The sequence below is a fragment of the Pongo abelii genome, chromosome 1 (genome assembly GCF_028885655.2).
Source record: "Pongo abelii isolate AG06213 chromosome 1, NHGRI_mPonAbe1-v2.0_pri, whole genome shotgun sequence".
Lineage (NCBI taxonomy): Eukaryota > Metazoa > Chordata > Mammalia > Primates > Hominidae > Pongo > Pongo abelii.
The window spans coordinates 98,909,929-98,928,640 of record NC_071985.2 but is presented as its reverse complement, the minus strand read 5'-3'; the positions used below and the strand labels follow the sequence as shown (position 1 = coordinate 98,928,640).

The 18,712-nt window shown below is 42.5% G+C and overlaps 1 protein-coding gene, 1 long non-coding RNA gene and 1 other non-coding gene across 4 annotated transcripts in view; 2 read left to right on the top strand and 1 right to left on the bottom strand.

The window, feature by feature from the left end:
* RIIAD1 (regulatory subunit of type II PKA R-subunit domain containing 1) overlaps positions 1–18,712 on the top strand; it is a 50,821-nt gene that overhangs the window by 23,205 nt on the left and 8,904 nt on the right. The gene's annotated exons all lie outside the window — the stretch shown is intronic.
* On the top strand, positions 1,834–6,677 carry LOC129049328 (uncharacterized). The gene is made up of 3 exons (XR_008512364.1): positions 1,834–3,544; positions 4,245–4,343; positions 6,168–6,677. It is a non-coding gene; the product is annotated as an uncharacterized LOC129049328 (long non-coding RNA).
* On the bottom strand, positions 15,501–15,604 carry LOC112131011 (U6 spliceosomal RNA). Its single transcript, XR_002913168.1, has one exon. It is a non-coding gene; the product is annotated as a U6 spliceosomal RNA (small nuclear RNA).

Here is an 18,712-nt window from a genome sequence, read left to right as displayed (position 1 = left end):
CTCCCACCTCTCCCTCACTGGTCAGACCAGGGTCATGCGGCCCATCCTAAGCTCAACAGAGACCAGGAATGGGAGAGAAACTGCTGGGTCAGCCCCAAATCAGCATCTGCCCCACCTGCACTTTCTGATCCATCTTCCATGTAACAGCTAGGATAATTCTTTTTTTAAAGTTTAATTTTATTTATTTATTTTTGAGACAGTCTTGTTCTGTCACTCAGGTTGGAGTACAGTGCACCTCACTGTAACTTCAAACTTTTGGGCTCAAATAGTCCTCTTACCTCAGCCTCCCTACTACTAGGACTATAGGTATATGCAACCACTGATTAAAAAAAAAAAATTTGTAGGCTGGGTGCAGTGGCTCACACCTGTAATCCCAACACTTTGGGAAGCCAAGGCAGTGGACTACTTGAGGTCAGGAGTTCGAGACCAGCCTGGCCAACATGGTGAAACCTCATCTCTACTAAAAATACAAAAAAAAAATTAGCTGGGCATGGTGGCACACACTTGTAATCCCAGCTACTTGGGATGCTGAGGCAGGAGAATCGCTTGAACTCAGAAGGGAGAGGTTGCAGTGAGCTGAGGTTGAGCCACTGCACTCCAGCCTGGGTGACAGAGTGAGACTCCATCTCAAAAAAAAAAAAATTATTTTATTTATTTTTTTTTGTAGAGATGAGTTGCCTAGGATGCCATGTTGCCCAGACTGGTCTCAAACTCCTGGACTCAAGTGATCCTCTTGCCTCAGTCTCTCAAAATGTTGGGATTACAGGTGTGAGCCTCCACGCCTGGCCTAGAATGATCTTTTAAGAAACTGAAATCAGAGTATGCCCTCTCCTGCCTAAAACCCATTAGTGGTTTCCCATGAGCTTAAAATCCAGATGGCACTCCAGGGGCTACAAAGCTTTGCAAGACCCCGTCCACCTCTCAGACTTACCTACTCTTTCCCCCTCACTTCACTGTGTTCCAGCCACACTGATCTTTTTTCTGTTCCTCAAACATGCCAAGGTAGTTCCCATTTTAGGGCCTTTGAACTCTCCCTCATTTCTCTGCTCCAGATGTTCACATGGCTCGTGATCGAAGTTGGAATGCCCTGTGCTGAAAGGAAGAGAAAACTCCACCCTGAGGGGCTTAAACAGGGCTTACTTTTCTCCCATAGCAAGTCTGGGGGTGGTGGCTGCTGGCCTTGGTTCAGGGCCTGCATCTCTCTAGAGTTTCTTTTCTTTCTCTCATGATCAGAGGAGGAACAGGAGGACCAGGAAGGGACTGTGCCAGTACACTTGTCTTTCTTTTCAGGAAAGTGAGAGCTTTCCCTCCACTGCAGCTGACTTTCATTGGCCAGAACTGTGGACGTGGTAATGAAGGGAGGTTGGGAAATGGAGTATTTCGGCAGCTAACAGTGCCCTAGACAACTTCTTGTCACTGCCACAGAGAGTCCTTTCCTAGTGAGCCAACTAAAGTAGCCTCCCCAAGATATTTTTCAATATTTAACTAAAAAATACCTCCCCCTTGGCGGGGCACAGTGGCTCATGCCTGTAATCCCAGTACTTTGGGAGGCCAAGACAAGCGGATCACGAGTTCAGGAGATTGAGACCATCCTGGCCAACATGGTGAAACCCCATCTCTACTAAAAATACAAAAATTAGCTGGGTGTGATGGCACATGCCTGTAATCCCAGGTACTCGGGAGGCTGAGGCAGGAGAGTTGCTTGAACCTGGGAGGCAGAGGTTGCAGTGAGCCAAGATTGTACTACTGCACTCCAGCCTGGAGACAGAGCAAGACTCTATCTCAAATATATATATATATATATACATATATATATATATATATATTCCCCTAGTCATTCTTCTCACATCACTTTGTTCTGTTTTCTTCATATCCCCTATCACTGTCTGATACTGTCTTGGTTATTTTGTTGTTACTGTCTGTGGCCCCAAGAATGTGTGCTCCAGTGAGGCCTTGTCAGCCCTGTTCATCACTCTGTGGCCAGCACCCACAGTAGTGTCTTTTTGTAGAGATGGGTTGCCCAGGTTGCCTTGTTGCCCGGGCTGGTCTCAAACTCCTGGACTCAAATGATCCTCTTGCCTCAGTCTCTCAAAGTGTTGAGATTACAGGCCTGAGCCTCCACGCCTGGCCTAGAATGATCTTTTAAGAAACTGAAATCAGGGTATGCACTCTCCTGCACTCTCAGTGTAACCTCTGCCTCCCGGATTCAAGCAATTCTCCTGCCTCAGCCTCCTGAGTAGCTGAGATTACAGGTGTGTGCCACCACACCCAGCTAATTTTTGTATTTTTACCAAGTTGGTCAGGCTGGTCTTGATCTCCTGACCTTGTGCAGCTGCTCAATACGCATTTGCTGAATGATAAATCGATGGGGTGTTGGAAGACTGAACTGCAGGATGAGGCCTTGGTATATGCAGTGGCATGAAAACAGGAGGTGAATTCTAGACATATTTGGGAAGGGGAATTGGCAAGACCTGTAATTTGAATGGGGTGGAGTTATTACAGAAGTTGTAGATTCTAGAATGACTTCCAGGTTTCTTGCATGGGAAAGAAGAGGAATGCTGGAATCATTCACTAATACAGAGGGGAAGCAGGTAGGGGCAGGGGAAACGGGGAGATGAATTTTGGCCGAAAGTTTTCCACTGAGTTTGCAGTTGGGTCATGGTGATGTGAACATGAATAGCTTCAGTGGGGTAGGCAGAAGTCAGATTGCGGTCAACTGGGTGGCAATTGTGAGATGAAGACATGGAAGTAGATACACACTGCCCTTGAAGACGGCTTTCTAGGAGCATGGCTGGGAGAAGAAATGGAGAAAGGGCAGTCGTTGGAGGGGGAAGCAGGGTCAAGGGTGGTTTCTTGTAATGGGAGATGCTTGAGCATCCAGTAACTGGACGCTTTCATCTCTTCTGATATATTTTACTTTTAAGCTAAAGTTAGGAGTGTCTTGGAACTGCTGCTCAGATTGGATCTGATATCCAGAGAGCAAATACACGAGCTAATAAACTGGCTACAGGCAGGCATGCTTTGCCACCTAGTGACCTTCAGCAACCCCTCTGTGTCAGGTTCCTCGTCTTCAAAATTGGAGCAGTAGCTCTCCCTAGGCTTGCAGTAAGGATTGCCTCAGTGTGTGGTTGCCTTGCTGTGTCCACGGCGTGGGAAGGAAGGGCAATGTCTGGAAAGCAGGCCACTCTCAGTCTAGCTGGACTGGCCTCTGCTGCCCTCTCCTGGGCATGTCTGCAGAGTTGACATGCTATTTGGAGAATGCCTGCTCAAGGCCTGAGTGGAATGTCAGCAGGAGGGAGAGAAGAGGAAACAAGGCTGGGCTGGGAGTGGGAAAATAGTAACAAACACACAGATTCCTGTAATAGAAAGTTATTTAGATGTTACAAAGACCAGGGCCTTAGCCCTGGGCAGTGCTGCTTCAATGTTTTTTTTTTTTTTTTTTGAGATGGAGTCCGTAGGCTGGAGTACAGTGGTGATATCTCAGCCCACTGCAACCTCTGCCTCCTGCGTTCAAGTGATTCTCATGCCTCAGCCTCCCGAGCAGGTAGGATTACAGGCATGTGCCACCATGCCCAGCTAATTTTTGTATTTTTAGTAGAGATGGGGTTTCACCATGTTGGCCAGGCTTCTCTCAGACTTGTGATCTCAAGTGATCTGCTCGCCTTGGCCTCCCAAAGTACTTGGATTACAGGCATGAGCCACCATACCCATTCAATGTTTACTTCTTTAAAGTATCTGAAGAGAAACCTTGCAAATTGATTATTCATTCATTTATTCATTCACTTATTCACTCATTCAACAAATATTAGGGCGTATTATGTACTCAAGATGCAAAGTTTTGGGAATAAGGCACACTCCTCAAGGAACTCATGGTCTAGTGAGTGAAGACAGATACATAGATACATAGATAATTACAGTACAGTTTCAAAAGTAAAATGTAAGATGTACAGTGTATTCTTGATTACATGTATTCAATAGTTAATATGTTTTGGATCTGTGTCCCCACCCAAATCTCTGGTCAAATTGTAATTCCCAATGTTGGAGGTGGGGCCTGGTGGGAGGTGATTGGATCAGGGAGTGGTTTCTCATGAATGGTTTAGCACCATCCCCTTGGTGCTGTTCTCATGATAGTGAGTTCTCATGAGATCTCATTGTTTAAAAGTGTGTAGCACCTTCCCACTCTCTATTGGTCCTGGTCGTGCCATGTAGATACTCATTTCATCTTTGCCTTCTGCCACGATTAGAAGCTTCCTGAGGCCTCCCCAGAAGCAGATGCTGCCATGTTTCCTGTACAGCCTATGGAACCATGAGCCAATTTTTCTTTATAAATTACCTGCTTACAGGTAGGTTTTTTTTTTTTTTTTTTTTTGAGTTGGAGTCTTGCTCTATTGCCCAGGCTAGAGTGCAGTGGCGCAATCTTGGCTCACTGCAACCTCTGCCTCCCGGGTTCAAGTGATTCTCTTGCCTCAGCCTCCTGAGTAGCTGGGATTACAGGTGTATGCCACTAAACCTGGCTAAGTTTTTGTATTTTTAGTAGAGACAGGGTTTCACTGTGTTGGTCAGGCTGGTCTCAAACACCTGACCTTGTGATCCACCCACCTTGGCCTTCCAAAGTGCTGGGATTGCAGGCATAAGCCACCACACCTGGCCTTCAGGTATTTCTTTATAGCAATGTGAGAACAGACTAATACATAAAATTAGTTCTGAGGAGTAGGGCATTGCTATAAAGATACCTGAAGATGTGGAAGCAGCTTTGGAACTGGGTAACCGGCAGAGGTTGGAAGAGTGTGGTGTGGAGGACTCAGAAGAAGATAGGAAGATGAAGAAAAGTTTGGAACTTCCTAGAGACTTGTTAAATTGTTGTGACAAAAATGCTGATAGTGATATGGACAAAAAGTCTAGGCTGATGAAGTCTCAGAAGGAGATGAGGAACTGACTGGGAACTAGAGCAAAGGTCACCTTTGTTATATGTTAGCAAACAACCTGGTGGCATTGTGCCCCTGCCCTAAGGGATCTGTGGAACTTTGAACTTGAGAGTGATGATTTAGGGTATCTGGTGGAAGAAATTTCTAAGCCGCAAAGCATTCAAGATATGGACTGGCTGTTTCTAACAACCTATCTCATATGCATGAGCAAAGAAATGATGTAAAACTGGAACTTACATTTAAAGGGGAAGTAGAGCATAAAAGTTTTTGAAAAATTTGCAGCCCAGCCATGTGGTAGAATAGAAAAGCCCATTTTCAGGGGAGAAATTCCAAGCAGGCTACAGAAATTTGCATAAGTAAAAAGGAACCAAGTGCTAATATCCAAGACAATCGGCAAAATGCCTTCAAGGCATTTCAGAGATCTCCACATGCAGTCCCTCCCATCATACACCCAGAGCCCTAGGAGAGAAGAATGGTTTCGGGGGCCAGGCCCAGGGTCCTGCTGCCCTGTGTAGCCTTGGGACACTACTCCTCATATCCTGGCTACTCCAGTTTCAGCCATGGCTCAAAGGGGCCAAGGTACTGCTTGGGCCACTGCTTCAGAGGATGCAAACCCTAGGCCTTGGTGGCTTTCATGTAGTGTTAAGCCTGTGGGTGCACAGAGTGCAAGAGCTGAGACTTGAGAACCTCTGCCTAGATTTCAGAAGATGTATGGAAAAGTCTGGATGTCCAGGCAGAGCCCTGCTGGTAAGGGTGGAGCCCTCACAGAGAACCTCTAGTAGGGCAGTGCAGAGAGGAAATGTGGGGTTGGAGCTCCCTGACACAGTCCCCACTGGGGCACTGCCTAGTGGAGCTATGAGAAGAAAGCCACCACCTTCCAGACCCTGAAATGTTTGAGCCACTGACAGCTTGCACCCTCAACCTCAAAAAGTTCCAGTCACTCAATGCCAGCCCATGAGAGCAACTATAGGGGCTGAACCCTACAAAGCCTTAGGGCAGAGTTGCTCAAGGCTTTGGGAGCCCACTTCTTTCATCAGTGTGCCCTGAATGTGAGACATGGAGTCAAAGGAGATGATTTTGGAGTTTTAAGATTTAATAACTGCCCTGCCTGGTTTCAGACTTGTGTGGGGCCTGCAGTCCCTTTCTTTTGACCGATTTCTCCCTTTTCAAACAGGAATATTTACCAAATGCCTACACTTTCATTGTATCTTGGAAGTAACCAATCTGTTTTTTATTTTACAGGCTTATAGGTCGAAGGGACTAGACTTGTCTCAGATAAGACTTTGGACTTTTGACTAATGCTGGAAGGAGTTAAGATTTTCAGGGACTGTTGGGAAGGCATGATTGTATTTTGCAACATGAGAAGGACATGAAATTGGGAAGGGTCCAGGGGTGGAATGATATTTTTGGATCTGTGTCCCCGCTCAAATATCATGTTAAATTGTAATCCCCAGTGTTGGAGGTGGGCTGGGTGGGAGGTAATTGGATCACAGGGGAGGGTTTCTCATGAATGGTTTAGCACCATCCCCTTGGTGCCTTTCTTGTGATAGTGAGTTCTTGTGAGATCTGGTTGTTTAAAAGTGTGTAGCACCTCCCCCTACCCTTGATCCTGTTTCTGCCATGTAAGATGCTCTCCCCAACTTTGCCTTCTGCCATGATTAGAAGCTTCCTGAGGCCCCCCTGGAAGCACATACTGCCATGCTTCCTGTACAGCCTGTGGAACTGTGAGCCAATTAAATCTCTTTTCTTTATAAATTGCCCAGTCTCAGGTATTTCTTTATAGCAATGTGAGAACAGACTAATACAATAGCTATAGCTGTGTTAGGCCTAATTTTTTTTTTTTTTTTTTTTTTTTGAGATGGAATCTCGCTCTGTTGCCAGGCTGGAGTGCAGTGGTGTGATCTCAGCTCACTGCAACCTCCAACTCCCTGTTTCAAGCAATTCTACTGCCTCAGCCTCCTGAGTAGCTGGGATTACAGGCACACACCACCATGCCCAGCTGATTTTTGTATTTGTAGTAGAGACGGGGTTTAACCGTGTTGGCCAAGATGGTCTCGATCTCCCGACCTCGTGATCTACCTGCCTCAGCCTCCCAAAGTGCTGAGATTACAGGCGTGAGCCACCGCACCAAGCCAGGACTAATCTTGAATAAAATCCAAACACGATGTCTGTTTGGCTTTGAAAAACAACACTGTATGGTTTCTTTTCTTCTGCGATGCCCCTTCAATGGCAAAGTAACATGGTAAAGTAACCTTGTGAAATTCCACAACCAAACCAACTAGGAAGAAAGAGTAGCTGTTTAGAGCTGTAAGAAATATCTAAAAAATACTTATCTAGGTGAGAAGTATCAAAAAATATATCTCAATTCTCATATTTAAAGGTACTATATAGGCCAGGCACGGTAGCTCACGCCTATAACCCCAGCACTTTGGGAGGCCAAGACGGGTGGATCACCTGAGGTTGGGAGTTCGAGACCAGCCTGACCAACATGGTGAAACCCCATCTCTATTAAAAATACAAAAAATTAGCCGGCTGTGGTGGTGCATGCCTGTAATCCCAGCTACTCAGGAGGCTGAGGCAGGAGAATTGCTTGAACCCAGGAGGTGGAGGTTGCAGTGAGCCAAGATTGCACCATAGCAGCCCAGCCTGGGCAACAAGAGTGAAACTCTGTCTCAAAAAAAAAAAAACAAAAAAAAAAACGAAAAAGAAAAGAAAAAAAGGTACTATAGTGGATATTGTTGTGCCACCCAGATACGCACCCCCATCAGGACTGAAGCACTCATCCTTGTCCTCCCCACAGCACTTCTGGGAATTTTGGGTGACTGACAGTTCCCAGTTGCACCAGCATTTCCAGGAATTTCGGTGACTGACAGTTCCCAGATGGACTTCCTCCTGGAGTTGCCCTCAAGTGAAAATTCATTCAAGATTATGCCCCCTCCTAAGACAGCCTGCATCTACTGGTCAATGTGGAAGTATATTCCCCTGCATGATTCTGATTTCCTTGTCTCAGTGGGGGACAACTCTGCAGGGCCACAACAATTCCTCAGTTCCTGCTGTCCAGTTCTAAGGCCTTCCCTTTCTCCCAGTGTTGTTGACCCTGAGAGCATGACTCAATGAACTTCTTTTACTCAAATTTCCATCTGAGAGTATGTTTCCCGAGGAACCCAGCCTGACAGTCAGTGTCAAGAGTGCTGAGGAAACAGATTCTAAAATGAGATTCTAAACTGGAAATACCTGTTGGCCGCTGGCAGGGAGGGCCACTGGCAGTAGGTGGAGCATGGAGATTCTCCAGCAAGGTATCAGTGCAACTGTCAAAGCTTTCACTAGTGCTGAACTGGGATGGGATCCTGGGGAAAGGCAATGCTTAGTGGGGGAAATATATCAGGTCTGATAAATATATCAGGTTTTATAAAGAGAATGGAATTGGATGGCTAGCTGGAGGCAATCAATGCATTGGACAAAGGCAATGAAAGGTTGAGGGTGATTGATCACCAAATAAAGGCTAAGAGTGAAAGCCCAAGGCCCTCCTTAGCAACTTAAAAGACATTTTTTATCTTTTGTATCTAGAGGCCCCCCAAAATTGAGAATAAGGTCCAATATTTAATTGTAAGAGTAGCAGGGCTCCAAAGAAGGTTGAATTCTTAACACTGGCAAGAAGGAGTGAGACCCTGAGACACAGGAGTGGGGGCAGCTGGGTTAATGCTTTAAAAAATCTTGAATTTTTAACTTCTCCATCTTTTGGGCCTGCAAAAGTGCCCACTTGTTCCTGGTAAAGGCTATCACTACTTCCTTGCTTAAGGATGATAGAGAAGCCTCTGGCTTGCAAGACCACACAGGTTCCCTTCAAAACCTACCCCACCTCCTCTCCTGATCTGCAAACCAATAACTAGGATTAAGTACTTTTAGAACTCAGCTAAGATTCCCCTAAGAAAAAAAATGCACCATGCCCTGGAGGTTCAAGAGGACCTAACTAGCAAATACAGGTTGGAGATGTATGGGACTGGATTCTGAGGGTGTTGGATCAAGGAGGGTGGGACATAAAGTTTGATAAGGGAGAGTGTATGGATATGGGAGCCCATTCTTTTTTTTTTTTTTTAAGACAGAGTGTCTCTCTTGTTGCCCAGGCTGGAGTGCAGTGGTGTGATCTCAGCTCACTGCAACCTCCACCTTCCGGTTTCAAGCGATTCTCCTGCTTCAACCTCCTGAGTAGCTGGGATTACAGGCACATGCCTGCCATCATGCCCGGCTAATTTTTGTATTTTTAGTAAAGACGGGGTTTCACCGTGTTGGCCAGGCTGGTCTCGAACTCCTGACCTCACGATCCGCCCCGCCTCAGCCTCCCAAAGTGCTGGGATTACAGGCATGAGCCACTGCGCCTGGCCTATGGGAGCCCATTCTTAGGATATGGGATTTAGTACTCTGGCAATGACCCTAAGAGATGTTGCTAACATTCTGATAGTGTAACTGAGCACCCCATTTTCCAAGAGATAGTTTATTTTTTTCTTTCCTTTTCTCTTTTCTGCTTTTCCCCTATAACTACATTTAGAAATGCAGTTATAGCCTTTTACCTCCTCTTCACCAGACACTCCCTACAGGGCAAGTTCATCTAACTGTGTGTTTAGAAGTCCCAGAGCAGAACTCTCACCCAAGCAGGAGGTTACCTGAAGAGACAACCTACAAGTCCATCTACAAGCCAATGTATGCCTGCTATGAGACTCTCTTACCTGGAGAGTTTTTGGCTGCTTTGGCAACCTAGTCCTGCCCATGAAGGCGCCAGTAGTCACCAGCTCGGCCACCCAGTAGACAAGGCACCAAAGCGAGTATGCAGGCACCCCACCTGCCTGTTTCTTCCCCTGCATTCCATTCATGTCAGCATGCCAGGTCCCCTTTTAAAAGCACCTGCTTTCTGCTCCAAAAGCGAAGTGGTACCCTAAAAGCCGGAGGATATACCTTCTTTCCCTAAGCTAGCTTTGGAATAAAAAGTCGCTTTCTTTATACCAGACCTTGCTTTTGTTAACTGGACTCTGTAAGCAGCAAGCAATTGAACCTGTTTTGGTTACAGTGGGATGACTCTGGGAAGCTTGGAGAAAGTCATGGCCCACATTAAGTGAAGTAGGCATGTGAGGAGTGCTGTGGCATATAGTGGAAGAGGTATTAAATGGCTCAAAAGAGTGGGCCTGCTAGGCCAGGCGTGGTGGCTCATACCTGTAATCCCAGCACTTTGGGAGGCTGAGGTCGGAGGACTGCTTGAGCCCAGGAGTTCAAGCACAGCCTGGGCAACATAATAAGACCCCATCTCTATTTAAAAAAAAAAAAAAAGAGTGGGTATGCTAGAATTAATATGTAAAGTCAGAAAACTCACCAAATGCTTATGTTTCATCAGACATCCCAAAGAATATTCACTTTCTTTAAAAGGCTCAAAAGAGTGGGCATGCAAGGCTGGATGTGGAAAGAATACTCAATTTCTTGAAGTGATGAAGAATGTGCTGGTAAGAGAAGCTCAGGGATGGCTGTTCTCTGTAGGCCGGGTCTGACATAGGGTATACGGTCACAGAGCTGGGCTTACTAGTAGCAGAGGGACAATAGGATGCCAGAGTCAAAGTAGCAGAATTATTGTGCTGAGCAGAAAGGTTGGAGAGGTGGCCAGGGTCTGACCAGCAGAGAAATTTGGCGATCATTAATAGAGCATGGCTTCCTGGGGACAAGATAGATGGCACTCAACAAATACATTGTTCAATGCATTAAAAAACAACAACAACAGCAAAAAGAAATTAAGGATGGATGATTAGGAGGTGGAGGGCAGCCACCCTGATAAAAAATTACAATTCCTTACTGTTTCTGCACCCGCCCAGCTTAAAAAAAAATTCATCTTTATTGAGGTACAATTTACCTACATTAAAATTCACCCATTTTAAATATATACTTTAATGAGTTTTACAGATATGTACAGTTGTTCAGCCACTAACACAAGATATGCAACATTTCCATCATGCCCCCAAATTTCCTTGTGGGCAGTGGTGTGCTGGATCCCACTTATGCCACCTTGTGAGATCCAGCTGTTAACTAGCCTTTCTTCTCTACTAAATGTTCAGTCATGTCACATCGGTAATTTGAAATTGGCAATGGAGGGGTATTTACACCATGGAAATCAGCAAATGCTACAAACCAGGGCTCCCTCTCCACCAAGAGCCAGTTGTTAAACATTTCCCAGGACACCACTGCTCATTCTCCTCGGCAGTCAATTCCCATCCACAGCTCTGGCCCCTAGCAACCACTGATAAGTTGCCACTATAGTCTTGCTTTTTAAAGAATTTCACATAAATGGAATCATATAGCATGTAGTCTTTTGTGTTCAACTTCTTTCATTATACTTTTAGGTTTATCACTGTTGTACGTATTTGTTCCTTTCTCTTGTTGGGTAGTATTCCATTGTTTTTGCAGCAGTTGATGGATGTTTGGATTGTTTTCATTTGGGGACTATTATGAATAAAACTCCAATGAACTTTCACATATCATTAGTAACTTTTCATTTCTCTTTGGTAAATATCTGGGAATAGGATTGCTGTGTTAAATGGTAAGTACATGTTTTAACTTTGTAAGGAACTGCCAAACTCTTTTTCAAAGTTCCTACCCCATTCTGCATTCCTACCAGCAATGTATGACCAGTTTATCTGCATTTTTAGCAGGATTTGGTGCTATTTTTTATTTCAGCCATTCTGATACGTGTGTAGTAACGCATTGTAGTTTTAATTTACATTTCTCTGATAGCTAATCATGTTGAACATCTTTTCATATGCTTGAATATTCTTTTGGGTGAAATGTATATTCATGTTTTTTGCCCATTTTCTAAGTGGATTGTTTGTGGGGTTTTTTATTGTTTGTTTGTTTGTTTTGTTTTTTTGATAGGGGTTCACTCTGTTGCACAGGCTGGAGTGCAGTGGCACGATCATAGCTCACTATAACCTGGAACTCCTGGGCTCAAGTGATCCTTTTGTCTCAGTCTCCTACAGGTGTGCACTGCCACACCTGGCTAATTTTTAAATGTTTGGTAGAGATGGGGTCTCCTTATGTTATCCAGGCTGTTCTCCAACTCCTGGCTTCAAGTGATCCTCCTACCTTGGCCTCCCAAAGTGCTGGAATTACAGGCAGTTTTTTGTTTGTTTGCTTTGTTTTTACTGTTGAGTTTGAGGGTTTTTGTTTTTTTTTTTTTAAATATACTGAAGATACTGGTCGTTTGTTAGATATGTAATTTGCAAATATTTTCTCCCAGTACCTTGTCTTTTCACCCTCTTCACATGGGCTTTCCAAGGGCAAAAGTTTTTAATTTTGAGAGGTCCAAAATCTCAATTTTTTTTTCATGGATTGTGCTTTTGGTATCATGTCTAAGAACTCTTTGTCTAATCCTAGAATTTGAAAGTGTTCTTCTGTTTTAAAAATAAGTTTTATAGTTTTACATGTTACATTTAAGTCTTTTGCCATTTTGAGCTAATTTTTGTAGAAGGTATTAGATTGAGTGTCATTTTTTGCCTATGGCTGTCCAGTTGCTCCAACATCATTTGTTGAAAAGGCTAGCTTTCCTCCAGTGAATTGATTTTTTTAAATTGAATTGAGGTAGTACCTTTTCATTGAATTGAGGTAGTACCTTTGTACTACCTCAGCGCTATGTTGAATATAAAAACATTCAGACTTTCACCATTAAGTGTAATGTTAACTGTAAGCTTTTTACAGGTACTCTTTGTCAAGTTAAGGAAGTTTCTCTGTATTCTTATTTTTCTGAGAGTTGTTTTTTTCTTTAAATCACAAATGAGTGTTATTTTGTCAAATGAGTCTTCTGCATTACTTGATTTTATCTTGTGATTTTCTTCCTTAGAGTTTTAATAGGATGGATTACATTGATTGATTTTTGAGTATTGAACCAGCCTTGCATCTTTGGAATGAGATGGGTATGGTGTGTAATGCTTTTTATACATTACTGAGATCTATTTACTGATACTATGTTAATGCTTTTTGCATCTATACTCATGAGAGATGTTGGTTTGTACTTATTTTATACTGTTTTGTCTTTTTCCCCCTCAGGGTAATACTGGCTTCATAAAATGAAGTGGGAAGTGTTCTTTCCTCTTCTATTTCTATTATGTAGAATTGGTGTTAATTCTTCTTTAGACATTTGGTAGAATTCTCTAGTGAAACTATCTGGGCCTGGAGATTTCCTTTCCTAGGGAGTGGGAGAAGTTTTAAATTATGAAATTAATTTCCTTAATAGTTACAGAGCTATTTAAATTATATATTTTATATTGTGTTCATTGTGGTATTTGTGTTTTTTGATTTGGTCCATTTTGTCTAAGTTGTCAATTTACTTGTATAGATCCACGGTGTTCCTTTATCCTTTTGATGTTTATAGTGATACGTTGTTTCATTCCTGATATTGGTAATTTGTATCTTTTTGTTTTTCATCAGTTTTGCTAGTGGCCTGCCAATTTTAATAATTTTTTTCCAAAGAAACAGTTATTTGTTTTATTGATTTTGTTCATTGATTTAAAAAAAAATAAATCTCATTGATTTCCTGTTCTTTTTGGTATCTTCATCATTCCTTGCTCATGCTTGCTTTGGGTTTAGTTTGCTCTTCTTTTTCTAAGTTCTTGAGGTGAGAATTTAGATTATTGATGTTGGACTTTTCAATTTTCCTAATGTATACATTTAATGCCATGTTTTTCCCTCAGCACTGCTTTAGCTGTGTGACAGAAATTTTGATATGTTGTGTTTTCATTTTTATTCAGTTCAATGTATTTCAAAACTCTTTTTTTTTTCTTAAATCATCCAGTAGAATTCCTGGGTTTATGCAATCCTCTTGCCTCAGCCACCTGAGAAGCTGAGACTTCAGGCTTGTGCCTTTGCACTCAGGGCATTCAAGGTATTTTTAAAAAATGTCCTTGAAACTCCCTCTTTGACCTATGGGTTTTTACAAAGTGTGTTGTTTGACTTAGAAGTATTTGAAAAATTTCCTCCTATCTTCTTTATTTTTGAGACGGAGTTTTACTCACTCTTGTCACCTAGGCTGGAGTGCAATGGCGTGATCTTGGCTCACTGCAACCTCTGCCTCCCGGGTTCAAGCAATTCCTGCCTCAGCCTCCTGAGTAGCTGGGATTACAGGTGGCCACCACCACACCTGGCTAATTTTTGTATTTTATTAGAGATGGGGTTTCACCATGTTGGCCAGGCTGGTCTTGAACTCCTGGCCTCAGATGATTTGCCCACCTTGGCCTCCTGAAGTCCTGGGATTACAGGCGTGAGCCACTGCTCCCGGCCCCTCCTATCTTTCTATTATTAATTTGATTCCATAGTTGTCAGGGAACATATTGTATAGTGTAATCCTTTTTAATTTGTTGAGATTTGTTACATGGTCTAGGATATGGTCCACCTTGGTATATGATCTGTGAGAGCATTAAATAATGTGTACTCTGCTGGGTGTAGTGTTCTATATAATGTCAGTTAGGTCTTGTTGGTTTGATGATATTGTTGAGTTCTTCCGTATACCTGCTGATTTTCTGTCTAGTTGTTCTATCCATTGTTGATAGAGGGGTGTTGATGTCTCCAAATATAATTGTGGATTTGTCTATGTCTGTTTTGAGTTCCATTAGTTTTTGCCTCACACATTTTTCAGCTCCTTTGTTTGGTGCATATGCATTCAGGATCGTTATGTCTTATTGATGGATTGACCCTCTTTATCATTATATTATGCTCCTTTTTGTCTCTGACAATTTTCTTTGCTTCGAAGTTTACTTTACCTGTTATTAGTATAGCCACTTTTGCTTTCCTTTAGCTAATGTTTGTCTTTTTTTGAGACAGAGTCTCACTCCATCACCCAGGCTGGAGTGCAGTGGTACCATCTCGGCTCACTGCAACCTCCACCTCCCGGGTTCAAGCGATTCTTGTGCTTCGATCTCCTGAGTAGCTGGGATTACAGGCGCCCACCACCATGTCTGGCTAATTTTTGTATTTTTTAGTGGAGATGAGGTTTCACCATGTTGGCCAGGCTGGTCTTGAACTCCTAACCTCAAGTGATCTGCCCGCATTGGCCTCCCAAAGTGCTGGGATTACAGGTGTGAGCCACCACTTGTGGCTTTTTTTTTTTTTTTTTGACAGGGTCTCGCTCTGTCACCCAGAGTGGAGTCCAGTGGCACAATCTCTGGTCACTGCAATCTCCGCCTCTAAGGTTTAAGTGATTCTCCTGCCTCAGCCTCCTGAGTAGCTTGGGTTACAGGTGCCTGCCACCAAGCCCAGCTAATTTGGTTAATGTCTGCATGATATAACTTTCCCCATCCTTTTACTTTCAGCCTGCCCATATCATTATATTTAAAGTAAGTTTCCTGTAGAGAGTACATAGTTTGGGTCATGCTTTTTAATTCATTCTACTAATCTTTATATAGTTATTGGTATGTTAGGGCTTAAGTCTGCCATTTTTTGTTTCGGTTTGTTTTTTTCTGATTTTTGTTTCTTTGTTTTCTTTTCCCTACCTCCTAAAGATTACTTGAACATTTTTTAGAATTATATTTTGATTTATCTATGGCATTTAAAAAATATATGGAGTGCTTCACAAATTTGCATGTTATCCTTACACAAAGGCCATGCTAATCTCTGTATCATTCCAATTTTAATATAGGTACTGCTGAAGTGAGCACTTTCTACAGTGTTTTTGAGTATATTTGTATAGCTTTCTTATTGGTTGTTCCAGGTATTATATATATACATAACTTATTATAGCCTACTGTTGTCATTATTTTACCAGTATGAGTGAAGTATGGAAACCCTCTCTTTGTCCCTTTTCCCTCTCTAATTTATAATTTCTAAAAACATTCCCTCTACATACCTTTAGAATAAAATCAGAAAGTGTTGTTATTTTTGCTTCAACTGTCAAACATAGTTTAGAAAATTCAATAGAAGAAACGTCTATTGATTTTCCGATATTTTTTGCTAACTGTGTCTTTTCTTCCTAATGTTCCAAGATTTCTTTTTTCATTGTTTCCTTTCCATTTAGAGAATCTCCTTTAGCCACTTTTAGAGTAGGTCTACTGGTGACAAACTCTTTTCGCTTTCCTAAGAAAACTTCTGATAATGTCTTAGTTTCCTCTTCATTCCTAGAGGATTTTTCTTTCTGTGTATAGAATTCTATTTCTTTCTGGGTATAGAATTCTGAGTTGACTGCTATTTTCCTTCAGCCCTTGAAAAATATTGTACCAATTCCTTCTGGCCTCCATGATTTCTGATGAGAAATCCATTGTCACTGAATTGTTTGTTTCCTTATAGTGACATTTTCAAGAGTTTTTTTTCTTTGTCTGATTTCAGAAGTTTAATTTTAATGTGTCTTGGCACAGATTATTTGAGTTTATCTTGGTTGAGGTTTTCTCAGCATTTTTTCTTTTTTTTTCTTTTTTTTCTTTTTTGAGACAGAGACTCACTCTGTTGCCCAGGCTGGAGTGCAGTGGTGTGATTACAGCTCACTGCAGCCTTGACCTCCTGGGCTTGAGTGATCCTCTCACAGCTGGGACCACAGGTGCATGCCACCATACCTGGCTAATATTTTGTGTGTGTGTTTTTTTGTTTTTTTTTTTTTTGGTTTGGTTTTTTTTAGAGATGGGGTTTTACCATATTTCCCGGTCTGGTCTTGAACTCCTGGCCTCCAGCAGTCTGCCTTCCTCTGTCTCCCAAAGAGCTGAGATTACAGGCGTGAACCACTGTATCCGGCCTTTCTCATCTTTTTGAATCACTATGTTTATGAATCACTGTGTTTATGTCTCTTGACAAACTTGGGAAGTTCTCAGTCAATATTTCTTGGTGTGCTTTTTCAGCCCTGCCTTCTTTTGTTTCTTCTTCTGGGACTCCAGTGACAGGAATGTTAGATCTCTTGTTACCCTCTCTCAGGTCCCTGGGGCTCTATTCATTTTCTCACTCTATTTTCTCTGTTGTTCAGATTGAGTAGTTTCTATTGTTCTACCTTATGATATGCTGATTCTTCCCTTTGTTCTCTTTATTCTGCCATTGAACCTATCCACTGAGCTTTTCTATTCGGTTATAGCATTTTCTAGTTTTAAAATTTCTATTTGGTTCTTCTTTATACCTTCTATTTCTTTGCTGAAGTTGTATATTTTTTCACTTTTTTCAAGTGTGTTCATAACTGCTTATTGAAGCATTTCTATCATAGCTGCTTTAAAATCTTTGTCAGATATTCTAATATAGCTGCCATCTCAGTGTTGACCTCTATTGTCTTTTTTCATTCAGTTTGAGATCTGGACATTTTTGTATTATGTTATAAGACTTTGGATCTTAATTTAAAACTTTTATTTTAACTAACTTTGTCTGTCACTGCTTTGGCATGAGAGGGGGTGTCATTTCATTGCTGCCAGGTGAAGGTAGAAGTTCAGACTTCCCACTGTACCTCTGTTGACACTCAAGCGGGACAGGTCTCCTCCTTACTGCTGGATAGGGCTGCTTGTTCCAGCCCCACATGGTGTCTACTGATACTGTGGTAGAGGTGGCCTCATTACCTCTGGGTGATGGTTAAAGTCCTGACTCTCTACTAGACCTCCTCTGATACCAACCGAGCAGGAAAGCAGAGGGGTACCCCATTTCTGCCAGATGGATGTCCAGGTTCCCCACTGACACCACGGTCTTTATTGCTACCATGCACACAGAGAGGAGGGCTCATTACTGGCTGGCTGGGACAAAAGTCCCAGTTCCCTACTTGGCCTTGTGTGACACCACTCTAGTAAGGGTATTGGGGTGGCCTGTTACAACCTTGAGAGAGTGGAAGTCTAGGTTTCCCACTTAGTTTTGGCATGGGTTGGGTAGGGCCACGGTAATAGAGTTCTCCAGAGAAATAGAACCAATGGAATATATGTATAAATTGGCTCATGTGATTATGGAGACTGAGAAACCCCATGATCTGCCATCTGCAAACTGGAGCCCCAGGAAAGTCCATGCTGTAATGCCAGTCTGAATCTGAAAGCCTGAGAACCAAGGGAGCCAGTGGTGTAAATTCCAGTCCAAGAGCAAGAGAAGATTGATATCCCAGCTCAAGTAGGCAGGTAGGAAGCAAAACAGGGACATTTGTCCTCCCTTTGCCTTTCTGTTCTATTCAGGCCCTCAAAAGATTGGATGATGTCCACTCAACACTGGGGAGAGTAATCTGCTTTACTGAGTCCATGGATTCAAAAGCTAATCTCATCCAGAAACACCTCACAGACCACCCAGAATAAAGTTTAATCTAGGCACCCTGTAGCATGGCTAAAAGTTCCTGTCTTGCAGACTGCCCCTTGCCTTTGGCTAGCAGAAACAGGCTTTTGTTGGAGCTTTTCTTTTTCTTTTTGGTCTGTGCCCATTGACATTTCCTGGTTGCTGGTTTCTTCAGCTCCAAGTGTGGAATAAATGAAGCAAAAAGAAAACTTGGAGAACTCACCACTGTGGTGTTTCTTGGGTCTTGAGGTTTCTATCCAGTCTGCTTTCTTTTCTCCACCTTTCAAAGTCTTCTTATGTTTAATAAATAATTTCCAGGGTTTATGGTTGTTCTAGGAGTGTTCAAAGTACATTACCCCATCCTCCCAGAGGCAGAAGTTCCATCCAGTGTATTTTCCATTTCAGATATTATATTTTTTGTCTCAAGAAGTTCCATTTTGGTCTTTTAAAAATACCTTCCATTTCTCTCCTCATTATATTTTGGTTTTTCTTTACATTATTTAACAAACAGATTAAATATGTTCATTTTAAATTTAATTCAGTATGAAACTGTTAAC